Source organism: Galeopterus variegatus, unplaced genomic scaffold, assembly GCF_000696425.1.
Source record: "Galeopterus variegatus unplaced genomic scaffold, G_variegatus-3.0.2 Scaffold93, whole genome shotgun sequence".
In the NCBI taxonomy this organism is placed as follows: domain Eukaryota; kingdom Metazoa; phylum Chordata; class Mammalia; order Dermoptera; family Cynocephalidae; genus Galeopterus; species Galeopterus variegatus.
The window spans coordinates 465347-473139 of NW_007726204.1; the positions used below are offsets into that span (position 1 = coordinate 465347).

Here is a 7793-nt window from a genome sequence, read left to right on the forward strand (position 1 = left end):
CATACATTATACGAAGTTATACGATTTTTTTAAAAAAGATGATCAGTAAGGGGATCTTAACCCTTGACTTGGTGTTGTCAGCACCACGCTCTCCCAAGTGAGCTAACCGACCATCCCTATATAGGGATCTGAACCCGTGGCCTTGGTGTTATCAGCACCACACTCTCCCAAGTGAGCCACGGGCCGGCCCTAAAATGATTTCAATTTTTAACATTTGTTGAGACGTGATTTGTGACCTAACATGCAGTCTATCCTGGAGAATGTTCCATATGCTGATTAGAAGTTTGTATATTCTGTAGCCATTGGATGAAATGTTCTGTAGATATCTGCCAAGTCCAATTCATGTAAAGTGTAGGTTAGAATCCTGTGTTTCTCTGTTGACTTGTTGCCTAGATGATCTGTCCACTGTTGAGAGAGGTGTGTTCAGGGCCCCAGCTCTTACTGTGTTGTTGTCTATCTGTTTCTTTAGGTCTCATAGTATTTGCTTTATATGGCTGGGTGCTCTGGTGTTGAGGGTATATATATTTATGATTGTTATGTCTTCTTGCTGCATAGATCACTTTGTTTTTATATAATGGTCTTCTTTGTTTCTTTTTATGGTTTTTGGTTTAAAGTCCATTTTATCTGCTATAAGAATAGCTACCCTGCTCATTTTTGGTTTCCATTTGTGTAGTATATGTTTTTCCATCCCTTCATTCTCAGTCTGTGTGTCTTTACAGGTGAGGTGAGTCTCTTGCAGACAGCATATAGTTGGTCCTACCTTTTTAATACAATCTAGCCAGTCTGTGTCTTTTGAGTGGGGAATTTAACCAATTTACATTTAAGATTGTTATTGAAAGATATTATCTTAATCCTGGCAGTTTGTTGATTTTTGTTTGGATTTTTAAATATCTTTTGTTCCTTTCTTCTCCTTTTATTGTTTCAGTGTTTGTTGCTTTTTTGAGGTGGTAAGATATAGTTTCTTTCTTTTTCTCTTTTGCATTTTTGTTCTACCAGTGGGTTTTGTTCTCTCTTTTGTATTCTTGATAGTGATTATTGTTCTTGAATTCCAGATGCAGGAGTCCCTTGAGTATTCTTGTAGGGCTTGTCATGTGGTGATGAACTCCCACAGTGTTTGTTTGTCTGGGGAATACATTATTTTTCCTTCATATCTGAAGGATAGCCTTGCTGGGCATAGTATTCTTGGTTGGCAGTTTTTTCTTTTAGTATTTTGAATATATCATCCCATTCTCTGCTGGCCTGTAGGGTTTTTGTTAAGAAGTCTGATGTTAGTCTGATGGGGACCTCTTTATGGGTGACTTGATGCTTTTTGCTTGCTGTTTTTAAGATTCTCTCTTTGCTTTGAGTTTTGCCAGTTTGAGTATATGTCTCAAAGAGGATCTTTTTTTTTTTTTTTTTCTTTTTTGTCTTTTTTCATGTCCGGCAATGGATTGCAACCCTCAGTGTTGCGCCCGTACTGGACCGGGACCGGCAACGGGATCGCAACCCTCCGTGTTGCACCCGCACCTCGCTCAGCCAGTGAGCGGGAACCCGTCTGTATGTGGGATCTGAACCCCTGGCGGGATCGCCGCCACGCTCCCAAGTGGTGCACTGTAGCAGTGCGCCACCGGGCCAGCCCCTCAAAGAGGATCTTTTTGAATTAAATCTGTTTGGGGATCTTTGAGCCTCCCACATCTGTAGGTTTGTGTCTCTCCCTATACCCCATCTTTACAATATTGAGCCTTCTGATTCATGAACAGAGGGTGTCTTTTCATTTATATAGATCTTTAATTTCTTTCAGTGTCATTCTGTAGATTTTGGGGTACAGTTTTGCATTTCTTTTGTTAAATTTCTTCCCAAGTATTTTATTCTCTTTGCTGTTATTGTAAACAAGATTTTTTTTAACTTCATTTTTTGAGTTATCATTGCTACTTTATAGAAATACAATTGACTTTTATATGTTGATCTTATACAACTTTGAGGCTCATTTATCAGTTCTAATATTTTTTCAGTACATTCCTTAGCATTTTCTGTATACAAAACCATGTCATCTGAAAATAGATAGTTTTACTTCCTCTGTAATCTGGATGCCTTTAATTCTTCTTGCCTAATTTCTCTTGCTATAACAACCAGTACATTGCTAAATAGAAGTGGTAAGAGCAGACATCCTTGTCTTGCTTGAATTTTATGGGGAAAGCATTAGTCTTTCACCATTATGTATGATGTAAATTGTATTATTATTTTTTGTAGATTCTCTTTATCAAGTTGAGGAAATTCCTTTTATTTCTTAGCTTGCTGAGTGTTTTGATCATGAAAACATGTCGGATTTTGTCATGCTTTTTCTGCATCTAGTGGGTTAATCAAGTATTATATTGATATGGTGTATGACATTAATTGATTTTTGGATGTTAAACCACCTTTGCATTCCTGGGATAAATCTTACTTGATTATGGTGTTAAATCCTTTTTACATGTTGCTTTTATATGTTTGCTAGTATTTTGTTGAGGATTTTTGCATCTAAATTTATAAAGCATATTGGCTGCAGAGATAACATTATAACAAAATGATTGTTACTATTTTAAGTCATCTATTTTAGGATTATTTGTTACTCAGAAATAGATAACTAGAATGAGGGTGAGGGGAAAAAATCAATCAAAACTGATATCCAGGGGGCCGGCCCGGTGGCGCACTGCTACAGTGCGCCGCTTGGGAGCACGGTGGCGCTCCCGCCGAGGGTTCGGATCCCACATGCAGACCGGTTCCCGCTCGCTGGCTGAGCGAGGTGTGGGAGCGACGCCGAGGGTTGCGATCCCGTTGCCGGTCCTGGTCCAGTGCGGGCGCGACACTGGGGGTTGCGATCCGTTGCTGGACACGAAAAAAGACAAAAAGACAAAAAGGAAAAAAAAATTATATCCAGGTATCTGGATTTAGTAATTGTGTGATGCATTTAATTGGATAGGAAATTTTGGGTGAGGAATATGATGGGATGGGAAGGGAACAGGTTTTGAGCAAGAGAACAAGAAGCCTCTTTTGGCCCAGTCTACTGTCATGAATGATTCATGAACAGTTGGATAAACTGTGATAGGATACAGAGAAGAGGTGAGGCTGGAGACAAACACAAAAGTCATCAGCTGTGCAGTTGTCCTGTGGTGATAGAGCTGTAGATGGGAGCAGCAGTGACAGAGTTATACATGGAAAATAAACTGTCATGAGAAGTGGCTTCAGATAATCACCAAAGGAGTGACCATGAATATGAATGTCTAAGAATGAATGGGACAAAAGTTCACTGCAGATGTGGAGGTCAAGGAACTCAAAGAGCAGGATATTGGACAGATCATACACTTGTGTGCTAAAGTCCCTGGGAAAAAGTATAGAAGTTCAGACAGGTAAGAAAGCTGCAAAACAGGAATTATGCGTTATAACCAGAAATCTAGGAGACTGCAAGGAGGAGTGAAGAAGCTACAGATTTGGTTCTTCTGCTCCACTATGTGTGACATCTTCCCTTTCCAAAATTGCCTGTATAGTGAGTTAGGCTCTCCAGACCTAAAGTGTGAGAGATATATTAAATTTGACCAGGACACGCATGAGGAAAAGTGCTTTGAAAGGTCTAGTTTCAAGAGGGGTAGGTAAAGAGAGGAAGAGAGGAAAAGACAGGGCAAAAGTCAGCATGGAGATGTGGTGTCCATTTGAATGAGGGGGATGGAAGGAGGACTGAGATATATGAATGAAAGGGGAAAGATAGTGATGAGAGAGAGGAAGGACTGGAGAGCATGAAAGACGGAATAGAAACAGCTGGACTTTATTGAGCAGTTATCGCATGTCAGCCAGAAGGGCAGGCACTGACACTTAGAGATGGATGTTTGGAGGTAATATACCTGGAGCAGATCCAGGTAATGACAGTGTCCTGAGTGTGTGTGCCCAGGGCAGGCTGGAGGAGGGGAGGTCATTTGAGGTGATTTTTTTCCTGCTTTTAGTGGGAATGCCTCTAGGATTCACCATCAAGCATGATGCTGGCTTTTGTTCTGAGACACTCCTTAATATTTTAAGGATCTAACCGATCTTATTTTATTGAGAATGTAATGAAGATTGTAAAATTTTGTTAAATGTTCTATTAGTCAGGGTTCTCCAGAGAAGCAGAACCAATATGTGTGTGTACATATATATATATGGAGAGAGAGAGAGAGAGAGAGAGAGAGAGAGAGATGGAATCAGCTCACATGATTTTGGAGACTGACAAGTCCCCAGGTCTGCAGGGTGAGACAACAAGCTGGAGATCCAAGGGAGTCAACGTAGTTCCAGACCAAAGGCTGGTAGGCTCGAGACCCAGGAAGACTTGATCTTTCAGTTCAAGTCTGAAGGCAGGAAAGCAGATGTTCCCAGTTTGAAGGCAGTCGGGCAGGAAGAATTTTCCCTTATTCTTGGAATGCTCAGCCTTTTCGTTCTATTCAGGTCTTCAATTGATTGGATTAAGCCCATTCACATAGGGAGGGCAATCTACTTTAGTCAGTCTACCCATTTAAATCTTTTTTTTTTTTTTTTAAAGATGACCGGTAAGGGGCCGGCCCGGTGGCGCACTGCTGTAGTGCGCTGCTTGGAAAGCATGGTGGCGCTCCCGCCGAGGGTTCGGATCCCACATACAGACCGGTTCCTGCTCGCTGGCTGAGCGAGGCGCGGGAGCAACGCCGAGGGTTGCGGTCCTGTTGCTGGTCCCGGTCTGGTGTGGGGGCGACACTGAGGGTTGCAATCCGTTGCTGGACACGGAAAAAGACAAAAAGGAAAAAAAAAAAAAAGATGACCAGTAAGGGGATCTCAACCCTTGGCTTGGTGTTGTCAGCACCACGCTCAGCCAGTGAGCCAACCGGCCATCCCTATATAGGATCCGAACCCGTGGCCTTGGTGTTATCAGCACTGCACTCTCCCGAGTGAGCCACGGGCCGGCTCCTACCCATTTAAATCTTAATCTCATTAAAAACACCCTCACAGAATAATCTTTGAGCAAACACCCGGTGGTCCAGTCAAGTTGATATGCAAAATTAACCTTTTCTTTTATTGTTTTCCTGACATCAAGACACATCGAATGCTTTTTCATAATTTTGGAAGTTATCATAATTTTTGTCTTTAGATATATTAAAGTTATGAATTATATCACAGGATTCTGTTGTTATTTAATCCCATCAGTTCTTTACTTTGGGATATCTCTAATATGTCTATGAATCACATTTAACTCAAATAACACCTGATGAAATAAAATAAACAAATTAGTGTTTGAAGAGTTTCCCGAGGGAGATTTGATAGCCTCTTCTTCACATGAGGCTACAGAAGCAGATGAAAATGAATCACCACCCAAAACTATAGATGATGATGATGATGATGATGATGATGATACTCAACCTGTTTGTATTCCTTGCACTTGCACTGTGTACAACTCCTGAAATCATGAGAAATTGTGCTTGTAATCATACTTTTGATGTGATACTTCTCTTACATCCTGATCATGCTCCCTTGGAACAAGAATTATTTTTTTTGTATGACTTAAATTTTCTTTAAAAAAGTACTTTGAAATAATAGAAGACTTACAGAAGAGTTGCGAGAATAATACGAAGAATTTCCAAGTACCCTTCACCGACATTCCTCAAATGTCAACATTTTGTTACTGAATTAGGTTCTTGGGTCCCAAAGTCATAGAAATGAACAGTGAATCCAGCAGTGAAGCAAGCAACGCTTTATTAAAAGAGGAGATAGACTTATGCACAAGGGGGTAGGTACAGAAAAGCCAGCCTCCCGAGAGGAGCTGTTCGGGGCCCTTTATAGGGAAGGGGGTTAAGGGGTGCAGGCCAGTGTCATCATTCTGTGCCTGTAGAGGTGGTCCCCATTCTGTTCTTTGTGGGCACATGCTCAGTTAAGGCTTTGGTCCTTGTGCCTGCTCCATAGGTCCAAGATGGTGGTGTTGTTCATTATCATCATCCCAGGAGGGTCATTGTAGCAGGCACCTTGAAGCTTTGTGCACATGCAGGAACTCCTAAAGGGGTCTTAAGGTTAATCTGTAACTTAATTTTTACAGTTACTTCAAACAAGCATTGGGGAGGGGTTTTGCAATCCAGTGAGTATTTGTTCCCTCTTATCTCAGTTTCTTTTATCAGAGTGGGCCATGGGGTAATCATGCACCCTGGGGGTCTCATGACTGAGGAGTGGAAAAGTAACCAAGTGTCCTCTGCAGGGAAAATGGAGTCAGTTTGGTTGACAGGCCTAGCCCTATTCTGTCTCAATTTTACCACCTTTGTTTTATTATTCTGTCTCTCTATATTTACAAGTTATTTTATCTGAACCATTACTAAGTTGCAGACATGATGCTCCTTTGCTCTTAAATATGTCTGTGTGTATTTCTGAAAACAAGAATATTTTCTTACATAATCATAGTCTAATTATCAAAATCAGGAAATTAACATCATCCAAGTGTGAACTAACAGTATAATGCCCACCAAATTGACAAGGTATCCTGAGACCAAAGAATGAAGCAGACAAGTCCCCATGGTTTACAAGGAGTTGACGACGACGATGATGATGATGATGATGATGATGTTTGGTCACTTACAGAGAATGGATCATGCAGACTATTAATCTGAATGCTGCTCAGCTGCTTCCTCTATAATCTTGGGCGGGGGTGGGGGGAGGTAATTAAGCTTAAAAGGGACTTAGGGACAAAAGTGGAGCTATACCAAAGAGAGAAAGGCTGCAGAAGAGGAAGATTCCCAGGTGCCTCCCAGTCTTCTGTTGCTTATCCTCGGGGTTGCTGGCATCATTCCCCTTATCACACAAGCATAGTATTCTGTTCCTTTCTCTTCCTCGGTTGCTAAGCAACCTGCGCAGGAGAAAGATTGTAACTTATTGAAACCAGAGCTCTGAAGGTCATGAGGATGGAGTGAATTCTGACCAGCATTTCTGTAAACGTTGGTATAATACAGACCTTACTCAAAGCTCACCAATTGTCCCTATAATGTCCTTTACAGGGAAAGAACGTTCTGAATCATGAGTTGAAATAAATTGTCATGCCTGTTGAATTTCTTTATTTTCCTTAATTTCATTTAAGCAGTCTTTCTTTGTCTATGACCTTGATGTTTGGATGGCTGTTATGTTGTGGAATGTCTCTCAATTGGGGCTTGTCTGATAGTTAGATTTAGTTTATGCATCTTTGGCCATAGATTTGTCCCATCAGTGGTGATGATAACTTTGATCACTTGGTTAAGGTAGAGTCTTAACCAAGCTAATAATATCCAGTGTAATATCATTCCTTTTCCCTTTGTAATTAATAAATAAAGTGTGGGAAGAAATTCTAAGACTATGTAAATTTTCTGTTCCTCATTAAATGTTTACCTGAATTAGGTATTATTTTGAGGCTTGACAAATGGTGATTTTCTAATTCCAACACTGCTCCTACATTTATTATTTGGGATTCTAAAATTTCTTTTAAATACTAAGTATGGAATTTTAGTGGTCCACTTCATCTTCTTCCTCCAACCAACCATGAGCATCAAGTTTTTAGACACTCTGTTGTTTTGCTTGTTATGCTAATAGTTTGGTATTTCACTGTACAGTCACTAAGTTTTCTCCTCTGTAACTTTGTTTCTTTTTATTAATGGATTCCTTAAAATCTGGAGTCAGCTACTGCCGGGCTAGTTTATTCATTCCATGCTCCATAACCATATGTTGCAATACTGCTTTTCAAGTCCAGCTTATGAATTTTAAGTGTAGGCTTTGGAGTCCGTCAGTTCAGAATTTTTTTTTTTTTTTTTTTTTTTTTTTTTTTTTTTTTTTTG

The 7793-nt window shown here is 40.4% G+C and overlaps 1 long non-coding RNA gene across 1 annotated transcript in view; it reads right to left on the bottom strand.

Moving 5' to 3' along the window:
- Positions 1-7793, bottom strand: part of LOC103598252 — a 97466-nt gene that overhangs the window by 56058 nt on the left and 33615 nt on the right. The window lies entirely within an intron of this gene.